This window comes from Cupressus sempervirens, chromosome 9 (assembly GCF_028749045.1).
Source record: "Cupressus sempervirens isolate cs-2001-9-10 chromosome 9, ASM2874904v1, whole genome shotgun sequence".
Lineage (NCBI taxonomy): Eukaryota > Viridiplantae > Streptophyta > Pinopsida > Cupressales > Cupressaceae > Cupressus > Cupressus sempervirens.
The window spans coordinates 747,252,668-747,270,223 of record NC_143126.1 but is presented as its reverse complement, the minus strand read 5'-3'; positions in this window follow the sequence as shown (position 1 = coordinate 747,270,223).

Here is a 17,556-nt window from a genome sequence, read left to right as displayed (position 1 = left end):
CAATCTTGAATGCTCAAAGGAAAAAATTTGAATGTGTAATCACTTGTCTTTGAATGCATGTTGCTAAAATCACTCTTAAGTGCCATGGATTAAAATCAAGTTTTTTTTAAAATTTTTTTTATGAATGCATGATTAAAACAACAAATCCAATCTTGAATCCCATAGATCAAATAATCATTTGTTGGGGCATAAAAATAATCCACATTTTAGAAACTTTCTAAGTTATAAAAACAAATAAAGACACTTTGAGTGAATTTGTTGTTGGACTCACTCTCTTTAATCACCCATCATTCTAACTATTGGTTGCAATATCGACGCCATATATGGGGATGGGTCTACCTAAGAAAGTGTTAAGTGCTCCACAAAAATCAAATTTTACTCGAATTTTTATTGGTTTTTCTAAGATAGAAATTTTTTTGAATGCACATTAGTTTCGCTAACACTTCATTTGGGCATAAATATTGAACAAATCTTGACGTGGAGGGCCTCCGGGCACGCGCTTGAAATCAAGCTTTACACACATCTTTGTTTTGGCCTTAAAACGAACAAACACTAACTCTTGAATGTCTTAAAGGAAATTAATCGATACTTGACGTGGAGAGCCTCCGAGCGTGCGAGTTTACTTTCTTGTTGACCCTAACTCTCCTTTGTGTATTCATTATTCGATCACTTCTCTTTTGTTGGCGCATTTCAAATTGGAATTGATCCTTTGCATCTTAGTCACGTGTGTTTTCAAAAAGTCTAGATCAGAAAACTTAAGCGTCAGTTGGAAAAGAACTTTGTCTTTTAGCCCAAGATCATCTAAGTCTTCTCTCCCCTTGTCGTCTTTCGAGGCCATCTTGGGTGCATAAGATTAGGATCCAAAATCTTGTTTAAGTTTTAGGAGGCCTGCTTGGAGATTTCATCACCCCTTTGGACGACCTCAACTCTAGCGTTCCAGCGGAGTATAAAGATCGGGAGGTGAATCCAAAGACACTTCTCTTGGGATCAAAATTCTGTCACTCAGGCTAAGCCTCAAGGAACTTTATACCCTTGAGAAGTGAAAGAGGAGAAGTGGGTTACCACTCCTCTCGGCTGTGTGACATTTTTTTGGTTTCATCTATAGATTTGGGCCTCACGTACCTTGCGTATATCGAGGACTCCCTAGCTAAACCAAATTTCATCCTTGTAGAAAGCTTCCTAGGATGTTGCTATGTTTGACGTGCTTGCTCCAAATTTTTGTCTGCTTGTTTGTTCATAGCTTTTGAATGAATGTTTGCCAACTTTGGTCAAAATCCCAGAAAAGCAGAAATCTCCCAGCTCAAGGCATACTTAACGTAGTCATTGCCCCATCAGAAAATCATCCAAGCTCCCCCACCGCAACCAAATCTATCTAGTTCTTTGCTTTAGAACAATCGCAAATCCAAAGTCCATCCAAATCATCCCCCCAGCCAGCTAGCAACCCAATCCAAAATCACCCAATCCTTTAAGGAATCGTTGTTACTCTGCCAGAGTTTGCTATACAATCAATCTATCCAAATCCCTCAATCTCCCCAAGGTTATCCCTTTGACACAGCTTTGTCTAGGGTAATCTAGCCTTGTCACTTGTCATCCCTCATCACCTAAGCTAAAGGTTGGGATCCACAAGTGGTCAATCTCGTGTCATGCCCATAGGATCAATTTTCTATCCTCAAGTTGACTCCAAAAGCCACCAATCCTGCACATAGAAAAGCAAAACTCTCACTTTTTGACAGAATACCCTTGAAGTCTTCCATCCACAGGAAAGCCAAAAATCTCCAGCCAATCCTCCTTAGATCTGTCATGCAGCTTTGATTCTCTCTAGGAAATCTTTCATCAGCCAATCCAAAATTTGCGCTTAATCCAAATCCAACCATGAGCTTCCGTGTTCATCCATATGCAAGACCCCATCCCCATCCAACTCATCATCAAAACATGAAATCCCAACCCTATCATGATGAGTTTGGCCGCATTGTCTTTTCTCCTGCTACATCCTATTCCAATGATGATGAAAATCTTGTTGACTATGACGAGTATCTTGAGAGCCTTAGATGCCTTCCGCCAACCATCCCCAAAAATTCAAGCATTCCTCCAAACTACTTAGTCATGCCATCTCATATCCCAGCTTCTCCTCCATCACCCAATCAACCAAGCTTCCAATCTTCCACCCCCATCACACCAGCTATTCCTGTCAATCCACCACCTCCACATCTGACACATGAGTCTCCCAGGAATCTCCTAGAGGAAATACAAGAAAAGCCACCTCTAACAGTCGATAAGCCATCTCATCTAATCCAACCATATGAAGTAGTCAGTGATGAAGCTTCCCCATCTATAATATCACCTCCATCTCCCATAGCTATCAGCCCCATACCATCCATCAAATTGCTTAAAATCCTTCCACTTCCCGCAAGCATCAAAATCCCACCACCTGTCAAATCCCTCCAAATCCTATCCACATCACCTCCAAGCATTTCCCAAATCTCCCGTAATGACCTTTATGCATCCATCTTCTACTCACCCATCTCCACTACTGAATATCCCATCTATCCATCCGCTACCCTTGAAGAATCCATCCCTTCACCTCCTATCGCACCATCCACTCCAATCCAATCCTATCAAGATCCTGCCCAAAAGCATGTTGACATCCCCCAAAGCATAAATGAAGATATCATCGTACCATGTCATCCATCCATAGTGTAGTCACCATCCCCTCCATCTCCAAAACCTCAAGCCATACCTCCTCTACTGCAAGATATCTTTTCATCCCATCAGCTAAATCAAGATCTCCTATCTTACCATCTCCTTCGCTCCATGCTTCCATCTTACCACCTATCCAAGTTATTCTACCATCTATAATCTACCCTCTTGGTTCACTTACATTCAACCATGGTGGCCCCCTCTCAGCAGAAGAATTAAGAACAGTATCTCCCCATTGCTGTACATCTAATAAAGCACTTCTACCATTTTCTACAAGCAAAAAGTTTCCTTAGCTCATTCAAATGCTCAATCAATGGCATTATCAAGGTCAAGGTTTAGGACCACAAGAACAAGGAATTAGAAAGCCTATTATTGCACAAAAGAATCCAAAATTTCATGGTATTGGATATGTATCCAAAGGCTTACCATCTAAAAGTGTTGGTACACGCCATCCCCAAACCAAGCCTATCTCCAGGCCCACCATGCCAGCCTCCCATCACTCCTTCAAGAAATCTTATGTCATCTCCCCTCCACCATCTTTGCAACCCAAAACAACCTACCATATCCCCCCTTCATCCGCTAAATCCATTTTGGGTCCCTATGTCCCAAAATCTACCATCCTCCATCCTCCTATCAGCCATCATAAAAATCCTATTCCATCCATTCTTACACAAGATCAACAAAGGCACATATCAGGGCACATCATCCATCATCATCCCCCTACATGCTCTTCCATATCCTCTCCATCTCTCAAAGCTTCTCCTAACCATCTTCCCAAAGCTTACCACAACAATGTGAATGCCAACTTCAAAATGCTTAAAGCTAAAAATCCACATCCTAGGCAATCATATGTCTATTCCAAAAAGGCAAAATCCAATCAAAGAATGCAAAACAATGCAAAAGCCTATGAAAAGAAAATCCAAAACCATGTGGATCTCAAAGAAAAAAGTTGAAACCCAATGCATAATGGCCACCATTGCTAATCCCCCATCTAGTGACTCATGTTCCCCATCTCCTAACTCCATTTTGGGTGCCTATATCCCCAAGCATGCTTCCACAAATCCTCCATCAAGCCCGCATCTACCATCTATCCCCCATATGCTCTTTTCACACCCGTCCCAACATGTGCCAATGTTGATCTTGGAAGAATCCCCATCTCATGCTCCTTTCCAGCCTTTTTATCCCTCCATCTCCTACCATCAATCCCATCTAATCCGATCTATTGCATAAATCATACATCCGGTGTACCAACAACTAATGAAAAATCCCAAAAAAGCCAAAAACAGCTAAAGAAAGCCAAAATCATTCCAGCTAAGTCCAAAGTCAAAAAAGTCAAAAAAGAAAAAAGAAAAATAAAACATCCACTGGTGAAAACTTGGCAATTCAAGCACCTTGGACAAGTACCATGATGAAAACTTGGCAAACAAGCATCATGCGTAATCCAGCCATCCTCAGCTTAGCCTATCATCCTCATGCTTTTGGTCACATCTTGCCATCCAGCTCCATCTTCCAATTTATCCACCTATCTTTCATCCTCCAGCTTTTATCTATCACTATCCACTTATCTTCTGCAACCTCACCCCATCATCCCAGCTATCATCCATCTCCCCAGCGCCTTCAGCTTTTTCATCCTAGCTTCAATCCTATCACATCTATCGTAAGACCTCCTTCCGCATGTCATCTTCTGACTGGGGGCACTGTATTCCTTGGAGATCATGTCTTGTCCATCCTCCCTTGTCATTGGTATCTCACTCTAGGCTATCCTCATGCAAATCCAATGTCATCCTCTCATTAGCCATTCACTCTAGCGCCATCTATTAGCTTAGCTACCACCAACCTTAGCATTGTCCCCATCCTTGGTCGCACATCTATCATCATCATAGGATGCATCCTGCCAAATCCATATCTTCCGCTATCGCCTCATCCTTAGCTTCTGCATCTTGCACCAACTTGAGCCATCCCGCTATCTTATCATTCGGAGCTCCTGTACAGCTTGTAAATAATCTTGTATCCAACACTTGTATCATACCTTGTATCATAGCTTGTATATCCAATCTTGTCCAAAACAACTTGTACATTTGTACCATATCTTGGTCTGTCAGCTTGTGCATCCTCTTTAGCTTAGTACCATTGTATCTATCCAGCTTCCGTGTCAGTTCATCCTTGATCAACATCTTGCACACATCACACAAATCTTGGTTAGCTATTCCAATGCATCCTTTAGCTAGATCTCCTATCACCAAAGTGTTATCCTTCTCAGTTCAGCTTGCCAAGTGCATCACTAATCCAAATCCACCAGCTTAGGTGCTCTCCGATAGATCCTTGCAGGATATAGCTTTCCTCATGTCTGATCTTGGTCCGTTAGTACCTCGTCCTACCCATTTTGTTGGCAAACAGTTCTCTTTTGGATTTTCACTTTCTTTTGATTTGGAATCTTCTCTTTTGGGTTTTGAAGTATCTTTTTCAAGAAATCTCCTTATTCCCTCCTCACGGTTGCCATGATCTTCCATATCATGGTATGCTGTGAATGGGGCAATCTGAGCGTAAGGTATTGATCAGGTCTTTCATTTGTTTTTCTTTTCTTCTTGTGGGTTACCCAGTGTCGGTTCCACTTTGTTTCCTCCTGGTTTCATATGTGATGCTGGGGCAATCTTTGTGTGTTTGTTTCGAGTCAGTCCATCAATCCTCTAGTCGGTTGGTGACATGGCCTTGATGTTCTTGGTAACCTTGGCAATTAACCAACAGTCCTATAGCAAATCTAGTGCTCAACTACATAGTGGTACTTCTCTTTGAAGTATCCCCCTGCTCAAAAAGATTCAATGGATTCCCTTAATCTCCATTATCCCCCACCATATCCAGCATCTGTCTCTCCTACCCTAGCTTATGCATCAGTATCTCTTTGAATCAATCTTCACTTTTAGCTTTAGGGATCTACAATCCTAGTCTTAGGGATCCAACAATCCAATCAATCCACCAAGCCTCATCTTTCGAGATCCACAATCCTAGTCTTAGGGATCTCCGAAACCCATCTTTCGCCAATCTGACTCTTTGAAATCCTGTTGCATCAGCTTTATAATCCCCTCATCCTTCTCCCTATCTTGGATTCCTTTTTATAGCGCTCCGCTCCTTCATCCTCCACCTTCCCTAAAGTCTTAAGCTTGCTTCCTCTTGTGCCTCTGATTCTCCCTTTATCATTCTCCTGTAGTGAGAGTTTGAGTTAATTCAACCCCTTCTCTTTGCCAATTTGAGTCTCCTTGCTCATTCCAGATTCTTGTATTTTTCAAGAAGCTGTCGAACCTCATTTTCTCTCCCCGCTGCCTTCTTGAGGGGGCATCATGCAGTCCATTCTCTCTCTTCTAACCGAAACTAGGGCAACTGTGTTGCTCCATAAAGTCATCTCCATGTCGTTTATATTTGAACTTCTTTGAAATAGTGTTGTTTCAACACTATGTCAAAGAGGGGCAAAATGTAGACACCTAAAAATCCTTTAGAAAATAAAGTATTTTTATTTTCTAAAAAAGTCCCTGATGACATCGTCATTTATTAATTAATTAATTATTTTATTTTTATACCATTAAATCCCTTTATCTTAATTAAAAATATTTAATTAAGGAATCCCTCCCAAAAATATTTAAATCTTATTTAAACATTATTTCCTTATTTATTAATTATTTAATTAATAAATTGACCAAAAATTCCAAAAGAAATAATTAATTTATTTTTTACCCAAAACTTGGCCAATTTCTTTAAGATCACTAACCTCTTCCAAAATCTTCTAATCCTTGTTTAATTTCGATTAAAGGCTAATCCCACCATTTCCTATCCTTAATCCTAATTCAAAATATTTAATTAAGATTAAATATTAATCCTCATATTTATTAAAAATGTTTTAATAAATATCTCCTCAACCCAAACCTTTGAGATAAATAAACTTTATTTATCCTCATCCTAAGAAGTTCTAGACTCTTCTAGAAAGTCTTCATCCTCATCCTAAGCCTATCCCTAATCCTCCATTTAGCCTAATCCACCCCATCCACCCATACTAACTAAGCTTAGCCACTAACTCACCCACCCTCATAAATGCCATCCACTTGCCCATCTCTAACAAGCCTAATCTAATCTTAACCCAAGCCTTATCCAAGCCTTAATCATTTGCACATTTCTAAGTCAAGTTTAAGACTTTCTTAATCCAACCCAAGTCAAAATATCTCAACTCTCTCACAAATGTCCCAACCATAAAACTTTATGAAGCCCGCAAAGCCATAAATGACTCTTACAAGCCCATTCATTGCTCTTACAAGCCATTATGAGGGTCTTTATGAGCTTTGAGCCTTCTTTGTTGACCCCTCAACCCCTCTTGCTCTAACCAATGACCCTGTGACATGTGTCACTCTCTGATTGGTTGTAAAGAAGCACAATCCATGTGCTCTCCTCTCATTCAATCTAAACCTTCCATAAAATTTCTCCCATCCTTGCATCCTAGCCCTTGATCCCTCAAGCCCTTTGCCTATTTAAGAAATCCTCTCCCAAGCCATTTTAACACAATCTAGAAAGTAAAGCCATAATGCCATTTTGAAAAACCATTTTTACATCAAATCCATTCACCAAAATCTATCAAAAATCCTCCATTGAAGCCCATTTGAGCATTTGAGCATACATACATAATCAAGCCATCGTAGCTATTAGACACACCTCTACATCAAGTGATCATCCTCATTGAGAGAGCCTATCCATGACTCATATTCTCATTTGAGGACTTCACTTTGTCTCTCATGAAGTTATGTTAAATTAGTATGCAAATGCTTTTTGATTGTTTTAATTTGGTGTTTCTAACATACTAAAGTAGCATATACAGTTACAATTAGTCTTATTATTTTTTTAAACTTTAACTCAAGAAATGCCACTAGTACAAAATTAAAAGGTCAAGCAAAATCAATTCCATTATTCAAGTTGAAACATTATCAAAATTATTTTTCCCACAATATTGCACATTCAACATATATCTTCTTGAAATAGACATCACAAGGGACAAATCAAATAACAACAAGAATTCACACACCTGTCACAAGATAAAGAACTTCTAAAATTACATTAATAATGGGAATATAGTGGCACTCAACTAGATACACAATCCAAAGAAGAGATTTCCAACCATGCATTGTATAATTTTTTTGTTTTGAAAACTATGTATCAACTAATTCAGCAAGACAAATTGTATAAGAGATCATTTTGAACAAAGATTTTTTCTCCTAACAAGATGCCACACTTGTGAATATTATCTAGGTACCCCTTGGAGGCATATGTGTCTACATCATGTATAATTTCCTTCAAATGTATTCCAACAACACCGAATGCTCCATGTATGATGTGGCTTTCTCTAGGTTTGGCCCATCGGTGTGAGCTGCATCTAGAGAAGTCGCAAGGATCTATATCCCTCAGATCTCCATTCTATCAACTAGTTTTGGCAATCCATCCCTTAGTGCATCTCCAAATTCATCATACTATGACTTTAGATCCTCAGTGAAATGTTCATGTTTCACAATTACTTTTTTCATCTCATCAATATAATGAGAAATATCCCTATTCAAATTCAACTCATGGAGTTTGATATCAAGCCTATTCTTAATCCTATCATGAATAATCAAAATTTCTAAATTCCTCCTATAAACATATTAGAACTTTTTAAAATTATTGATTTTCACTTGGCTTCTACTAAATTTGTTTAGCTTGCACTATTTACTTGGCAAGGCTTGGTAGACACATTTCTTTATTTGATCTTCTTCCAATCTTTGCTTGAGTAACCTTTCATTACAGACTTAAGTATATCAAGAAAACATCATATCAGTCATGTCTTAATTGGTCTTAGTGCTATTTTATACACTAAATTACTCAATCTTTCTTTAGGTGCTCTTGTTATCATTTCTATTCAAATTCTCTTCATCAATCAAACAAATGATAACATTTAGACCAAAAAGCAATTTATCTCACCAACAAGTAGTAGGTTTGACATCATTGACAAAATAATGATTGTTCCATGACAGATTCCATCAATCTAATCTCAACAATCTCCCTCATTTTTAATCTCTTTTCTCAACAATACTGCACTGAACAATCTGAACTCAACAATCTCCCTCTTTGGCATTGATGGCAAACCGATATCAACAACAATACCAAACAGTAAAATTAAATAGCTTTGAAATTTCTCTGTCTATCAGTATATCTTCTTGTGTTAGGAATTTCTCCCTCTTTCCTATATCTCCCTCTTTGACAACAATGCCAAAGATAGTCATCTATACATATAGATATAATCAATTCAGGTTCTCCCTTTGGAACCTTGCATGTGACTATAAATCGTCTAATTTAACTCCTCCATTACTTTAGATGACTCTACTGCATCAAGTTGTAAGATACAACATTCAGTTCAGTTGATGCAAGACACTACTCATGCTTCTCAAGTAGCTTTGGATAGGGGTATCACCCCTAGTTTACCTCTAAGATATTCATGTGCACCCTTAGGGAAAACTTTTGTGAATATACTAGCTATTTATTCTTTTGTATTCACATATTCCATTCTCACTTCTTTGTCTTGAACTCGTTCTCTCAAGTAATGATACTTGATTGCAATGTGCTTTGTCTTTGTGTGTATCACAAGGGTTTTAGATATGTTTATAGCACATGTATTATAATAATAAAATAACATAGGTTCAGTAATTTCTTCCTTCACTCCTTTGAGTAGCTGCTTGATCCATACTATATTGGTACAATTTACTGCAACAACCACATATTCAGCTTCAGTAGTAGATTGAGATATACAATTTTGTTTTTTACTTGTCCATGAGACTAATCTCTTTCCCAAAAAAAATGCTCCATCACTTGTACTTTTTCTGTCATCAATATTTCCAGCCCAATCAACATTTGTGTAGGCTCTCAATTCAAATTTATCATTCTTCTTGTAGTATAGACCATAATCTTTTGTTCCTTGCATGTATCTCATAATTCTCTTAATAGCCATCAAATGATTCTCCTTGGGATTTGCAGAAAACCTTGCAACAATCCCAACAACTAGTACAATATTAGGTCTGCTATGCACAACATATTGCAACTTTCCAATCATAGACCTGTACAATGTTTGATTTAGTTCAACAAAATCATCAGTCTTTGAAAGTTTATGTTCTATGACCATAGGAGTGCTAACTAGTTTTGAATCTTGCACACCAAAAGTTTTCAATATTTTCTTTACATACTTAGACTGAGTGATGTAAATACCATATTTCATCTTATATACTTGCAAACCAACAAAAAACTTTATCTCTCCAAACATAGACATCTCAAATTCTTTCCTCATTTCATTTGCAAATGTTTTACATAATGCATTTGGTCCACCAAATATGATATCATCAACAAATATTTTAACTAGTAAAATTCCTTTACCTCCTTCAATCTTCAAGTCTAAGTTACTGTTATCACCAGTCTTCTCAAAACCAATTTTTACAAGATAATTGTGAACCCTCTCATATGGGATTGCAGATAGATATTGCTTAGATAAGTTATCTAAACAATAATATGAAAGCATCATTTTTGAAAACAAAAGAATTGTCAAAACAATTGCAAATAAGCTTGGAAAATATTGAAAAACTATCAAAAAATAGTGCAAATCTAGAAGAAGCTGATGCATTAGTTCAGGAACTGATGAAAAGGAAGACTTCCCTAGAAGAAGAACTTATTGAAACTCAAAAAGAACTTGAGAGTCAAGCCTTAAGAATGGTTGAAATACTTGAAGAAATGAGGACAACCAAAGATGACAAAGCAAAACTTGAGAAAGCTATCAAAGACAAGGATGTTATCATTCAAACATTGTAGTAGGAGAATAACACACTGAATGAGTATCTAAATGACACAAATGAAGAAAACAAGCAAATACTCACCAAAAATGAAAATCTAAGAAAATAAGTTGAAAATTTGAGGAATAATCTGAAAATGGAAAAAAGAGGTCAAATTAAAGACTCACAAGATTTGAGCTAAGCATGCAAAAAGTTGATGAACAACTTAAGAGTCAAAGAAGATCTGGAGATACAACTGGCCTAAGATATACTAGTAATGACAAATTCGAAATGAAGGAATCATCGAAATCAATGGAAGATGACCTACTACGAAAGGAAAAGGAACCTATGGGCACACAAGGTAATAAACCCATTAAACCTACTTGTTGTAACTAGAAAGCTTGGTCCTTTAGAAAATGTTTGTAAAAATAGATTAGTAAATATTCCAAGATGTAGACAGTTCAATGCACATTTCTTTAATTGCAACAAGTTTGGACATCAAGCTAAATAATACAAATCAAGAACTAGCAACATATCATCTGAAGGAATCTTTGCTGGTTACTGTTATACATGTAATAAGTATGAACATAAATATGAACATTATAGACTAAGAGTCTCATCGACAAGAATACCAAACAAATTGATAAGCATACTGAAAAGAGAAGGAAAAATCTAGCTATGTGCAATATATGTGGACACATGACAATGAATTGTAGATAGAGGGATTCAAGAGGAAATTTTGGACCTTAGAGTAAAACAAGCATGGTATTTGTTATCTATGACAAGTGTGGACACTTAGCACAAAACTGTAGGTATTGACAAGCTATCAATGAAAATAATAATGGAAAAGCATTGGTAAACCAAGAACAAGTGAGAAATGATATAAATAAAATTTGGGCTAAGGAGGAAAGAAATGAGTAGAGATGCAACCCTCTATCCCTTGGTCAAGAGGATTCATCATCAAACTAAGAAAGTAAATTTTTCTTAGTGACCTAAAAGAGCAATGTTAAATATATTTATCCCTTATAAAAGATGATTTGGAATGTATATTAGAATAGTTAAATACAATATAAACTATCTTTAATACACATGATGAAAGGCAAAAAAATTTGGATATCTCAGTTATATCATTTAGAGCTATTGGTAAATAAGTTTGTTATTAGAGATAGAAATGAAATCAATAAAGGATATTACTATCATGTAAAAGGTCATTATCGACATAGCACTATTGAAATAAACATTTATTGAAAAAGTAGCCATTTGTACACTTTTTGGAAGATAAATACATCTTGAACTTGTTCATTTGTTACCTTACATTTATGAAGTATAATCATTTGAGCTAAATTTGAGTGCTTAATGTGATCATTTGTGAATCTCTATTAGTTAGAAGTTGTTAAAAGATTGATCAAAGTCATTTTGTGGCCTATCTTAGTGGAGCAAAGTTGAGTTGCAATGAATCTTGGTGAATGTTGAAATTTCTGAGGTAAAGTATAACCTATTGAACATAGTGGCAGCTAGAATCAAGAATCTTGTAGTAATTAGTATCAAAGATGAGCCAGTGCTAGATTTCAAGTAATGCCCTTTGAAGGTAGCAGGGAAAGACAACACCGAAGTGCTATCATCTCTATCATCAAGAGAGATGCCAATCAAGGACATTAGAACCTTCATTTATAACAAAAATATTGAATTGGGTGTTGCAAAAATTAAGAAATTGTACAATGAGAAGCTGTGTGTCAATGTAATTATTAAGGAAGAACAAAATCATCTTATGAAAAAGGGTTTAACCCACATGGTATTTTTTCCCAAAATTTTTCATTGAAGATTGGATTCTCTATTTGTTAAGTCAGGTGCATGATTAGTTTCTGTGGTTTGATGAAGATGAACCAATAAAGATCATCAAAGATATAATTAATGTAGTCACTAGACTACCAGTGGATGGCAAGGAATGCACCTTTTGACTAAAAAATATTGACGAAGTGGAGAAGATTACTTAAACTATAAAGGAGTTGAGCTTTGAGAGTCAACAAGATCATAGACATGGAGATCACAAGGTTCACAGTGATGATAACTAGTTACAAGGAATACCAGATAAGAAGATCCAACAATGTACCGAGAAATATTGTACATGCAACATATGAGATTGCAAAATTGGATAAACATTATGAATTGGCTAAAATGTCAAGGACACAATTTCTTGCCAATATGAAAAAGATTGAAGAAAGATCATAAGTAAGAGGTTAAGTACAAATCTTTAATTGTTTGCTTAGTTTTCATGTTATAAATTTCTTTTTGAGAATAGAGGGAGTAAAGTGGATTTTAGATAGGCCCATGTTATATCAAATCAATGAGTTTATTGAGAAATTGCGAGAGGAGTTCAATAAAATTATGTGGGGTTATTTTAAAGAGTTTCAAATTAAAATGCAATAATGTTATTAGATACCCCCTTTTGTAGTTGATAAGTTCAAGGATACACTTCATTTTCCCATAAGCAGTGACACTTGTAGGAAACAACCTGTTGAGATGAGAACCTCATGGGTACAACCTGTTGAGATGAGAACCTTATGGGAAAATTTAGAATCAAAATATGAAAGTGGTGAAGGGGAAAGTAGCTCATAGGTAGAAGAGATAGAGGAGCAACATGAAGAGAAACCATAAGAGCTATCTTCTACACCCAAAAGGAAGAGAACAAAGAACAATGATAAATCTACTGAGTCACTATCATTATTGAAAAAACAAGAAGTTGAAGACAGTGAAACATAAGAAGAGGACATACAAACATCTACTATTAAAAAATTGGAAATTGAGGTTGAGGAAACATCAAAGAAAAAGATAACTATAAAGAGGCAACCACGACCTATAATACATGAAAGAAGAACTACATAGAGTCAAACAAGGACTCCAACATACACTAAACAAAATCCAGTTAAAATAGATGAAGAAGAGACACAATTAGAAAGATAGATTACTAAATGGGGAAGAAGAATATGAAAGAAAGCATTCAAGTTACCAAAGGCACCAACAGAGATTGTTGAATATATAATTGAGACTGATTAGTTGGAACAATAAATGCAGCCATATTTTTCAAATTAGTGGAGGAAGACAATAAATTGATTTAAGACACTATTATAAAACATTTTCTTAAGTTCAAAAATACCTTGGAGATGTAAATGATAATGTGCCTAAATAATTGTATGAGACATAGTTAGTTAGATGGACTTTAACATTCTAAAGAGTTGAGGAGACAAGGAAAAAGATACCAAAGACACTAGTGCCACACTTTTTAGACAATGATGTAGAAATTTACATGCAAAAATATGAGAAAGAGTTTAGAACAAAGACTATGAGTGCTACTAGAAAATGAAGAGTCTATGTTAGAGGATTCCATTAATTTTTTTTGGAATAAGTATTGAGTGAAGAATAGTTAGAAACCTATAAAGAGTTAGGACCCTCTAATGTTGATGCTACATTCACTGTTAATAAGCTAGTTTGCGATGTGTCAGATGTTATGAATTCATCAATGGATAAATTGAATAAGTAGAGAGAATATGATGAGAGTGAAATAATGGAGACACCACTCCTATAGAGAAACAAATGGACAAGGTCAACATCATTATCGATAGAGACATTGACAAGAACACAAAGCACTACAAACAAAGTGGGCAATTTAATTTACTAACTACACAAAAAATGAAACTACCTAAGAAAAACTTGTAGACTACTGGGGAAATATTATAGGAGATGATTAAGAAAGAAGAAGAGATTTCAAAGAAAGTTCAAGACACCAATGAGAAGAATACAACATCAGTTGGTCAACAACATTCAACTCTAAATCAATGTTCGCCCCAAATGATAATGTTGATAATGTTTGTGAAAAAGTCATATTAGTTTCTATGTTGTCATTGATGTCGATCCTATTTTGTAAGACATTATGCTAATTCAATGGAGTGCCATATCATTTGATTGACGAAGAGGATTTAAAGAAAGCATTGATAAGTGCATGGATTGAAATGATGAGTTAGACTTTGACAATATAATGTTGATTTGATTGTTCTACATGATTTCATTAATGTTGAGATCATGTATAAGAAAGTTATGAAGTCATGAATGAGAAGATAAAGAAATAGGAAGTTGCACCAAGCTAGATAGTAAGGTTGATGAATAAAGGACTATTGGTCACTGAGCTATTAGAATTATTATTGAGCATATGTAAAGTGAAAAAAGGATGAGAAATATTAACCAAGAAAGAATAATGTTAACCAAAATTAGTATTTACCATGCAAGTGTAGTGTTAATCGAGCAAGGGAAAGAAAAATAGTTTCAAGCAAAATTGATTTGAGGTTGACATTTGATGAAAATACAGATTGATCGAGAAATTTAAAAGATAGGATGTAGTTTGTTATGAGATCTATAGTTGAAGAAATTCAAAGAAGACCTAATGAAGGAGATGTAATGATTTGAAATGAAGCATCAAGTCCAAGGTGAAGGGGAGATACTTGAGTGTCTAGATTCAATGAATATGAGCTAGATGAAGATCAAACAATTGTGATTAAGTAGAATTTTTTTGGAGATTTTGGTGAAGCAACAATGAGTTGTTTATTTAAGAGATGAATAAGATTCTCATTTTTGCTGATCAAGTTGTGTGTGAAAAAGAAGATAGAAGGTAAAATCGAGAAGAGGAACATTGTAAAATCTAGCAAGTGAAGTGCAAAGTCGATGTGTATATGAGTAGATAAGTTATGAGGAAGGAAGAGGATGAACAAAGGACAAAGAGTGAGTGAAATGGAAATATGATCAAGAAAAGGTAGTTTCTATTTTAGGTAGATCATCTTACTATTACTCTCGAATCATTGTAGTAGAAAATCTCTTATCCAAATCGACTTAAAAATCTTATTTGTAAATCCATTTGTACGGTGACATTCATTTGAATGCTTGTAAGTGCTTTATAGAAGGCCACTCATTTTGAGGAGTGATAAGGTCTAGATGATATTTTGTGTAAATCCCTTTTCATTGCAAGAACTGCCACTTGATGGGGCACATTGCTGCCCGTTGTGCTGCTAGAAAATCCAAGTCTAGATGACCACCTTCTTGGTGGTTTGGGGCCTCCTCTGAGCACTACACGGTGAAACAATCTCGAGCTGATCCTGTGGATTCTAAGGCTAAGGCTAGCATCCATTCTGAGCCAATGGTTGAGGTGGATGCTTTGGTGAATTCCCTAGATGCTCCTGCGAATGCTGTGGCTGTGGATTGCATTCTTTCCATGTTGGTGGTTGAGGAGGATGCTTTGGTCTCTTCCCCAGCTTCAGATGATCCTCCTAGGGAGTCTGTTTCTCTCAGAGAGTTTGATGTGGCTTCTGTGTCCCCTGAATTCCTCGGGTCTTTATCTTCTAAGGATTGGGTTGCTAAGGCAACAAAGTTTGAGGATGGTTGGATTGCAGTTAAAAGGAAGAAAACTAAGTCTTTTGCCCCCCCTTTAGATATGATCCTTTGGTTGCGTAAGGACAAATTCAAATCAAAAGGAAAATCTTTTGTTCCCTTATGCTGATTGGTTTTTTAGTGATGGTGAACTGGTTGAGTTTCTGATTTGCTGGAAACTGGTTTGGGAGGTTTGTCAGGTTGCTTTGTTCCTGTCTGTTGACTTTCCAGAATCTAGTGTTCTTATGGTTGATTTTTCTGGTCACATCTGTTGGTCTTAGGTCCCTGTAAAACCTGGTTTAGTTGTTTTGCTGATTTTAGGTCCTCTTAAAACTTGGGTGTGCTTAATGGTTTATCTTTCTATTTGTTGTAAAGGGTTTTGGGACCCTTTCAAAACTTGTTTTTACCTTAATCTAAAACCATGTGTATGTAACCTTAACAAGGTTTTCTCCTATAAGAGCTCACTGTAGAAGAGTGAAAATTTTGGGTTTCCTTTACTAGCTGGGTTTTCCCTTTATAGGGTTTCCACATTAAAAACTTGTGTCAAAATGTGAGGATGTTGATTATTTTGCATGTTATTTCATGTTGAAACTTGGTATACATGGTATATACATGAAGTTTTCTCTGATACTCGCTATAAGAAATTAAAAGTTTATTGCCAAGTTTGAATACATTAATATTCTTAAGTTCGATCTATTTACCAAGCTAGTGATTGGGAAGTTAAAGTGTCAAGTTGATGAAAATTACTTTAAGGACATGTGTTAGTGAACAAATTGTCCTCCAAGAAAATGTGTACAAATATAACCTTGAATGCCCAAGTGAGAAGACTAATCAGCACCAACAGTTGGACATGTTATCATTGGATTGATAACCTTCCTCTAAATTTTATCAGGTACAACTCCCCGTGTAAGATATAAAATGAATTAATTATGGATGCTTTTAACTAGAAAACATGAAAGGATCACAAACACCTACCCGTAAACACGAAGTAGACGCGGAAACTAAGAAATTAAAAAGAAAAGAACAACAAGAATAGAATATGACACAAAGTCCACTTGCCCAAATGTCGCATTACAAAGTGAAAATGAACAATATATCTTCCATCCTCTTGAGCGAATGAAAAATCAGAGCTTTAAAAGATATTTGAAATGATAACATAATAAGAAAATAGTGACATTGGAATGTATTTTAGAAAAAATTGAAAATGATGCAAAGATCATGATCAGTGGAAGGAAAATGCATCATGACCAAAGATCTGATGTGATTTTCCTCTAGCCTCCCTTCTCTAAATGTAAAAGACCACAAAGATCCCTTTACACATTTACAACCAAAACCACTGCCTAAAGAAAAACTGAAACTCTTTTCTTTAACATTACATTAACAACCAAAATCTATTCCTATCTCTAACACATAGTTCAGAACAGGAGAATCAACACATGCCTTGCTTCCTACATCCTTACAAGAAAAATGGAAAAATTTGAAAGATCTCCTTCCTTGCTGTAGCACACAGTTTGTAGTCCAGAAGAAAGAAAGAATGGAACCCCTTTTTCCGCTGCTACTGGCTTATTTATCTTCTCATTTCTTGTGAAAACTTTTCAATTTCCCTAACTGAATCTTTGAAACTTTA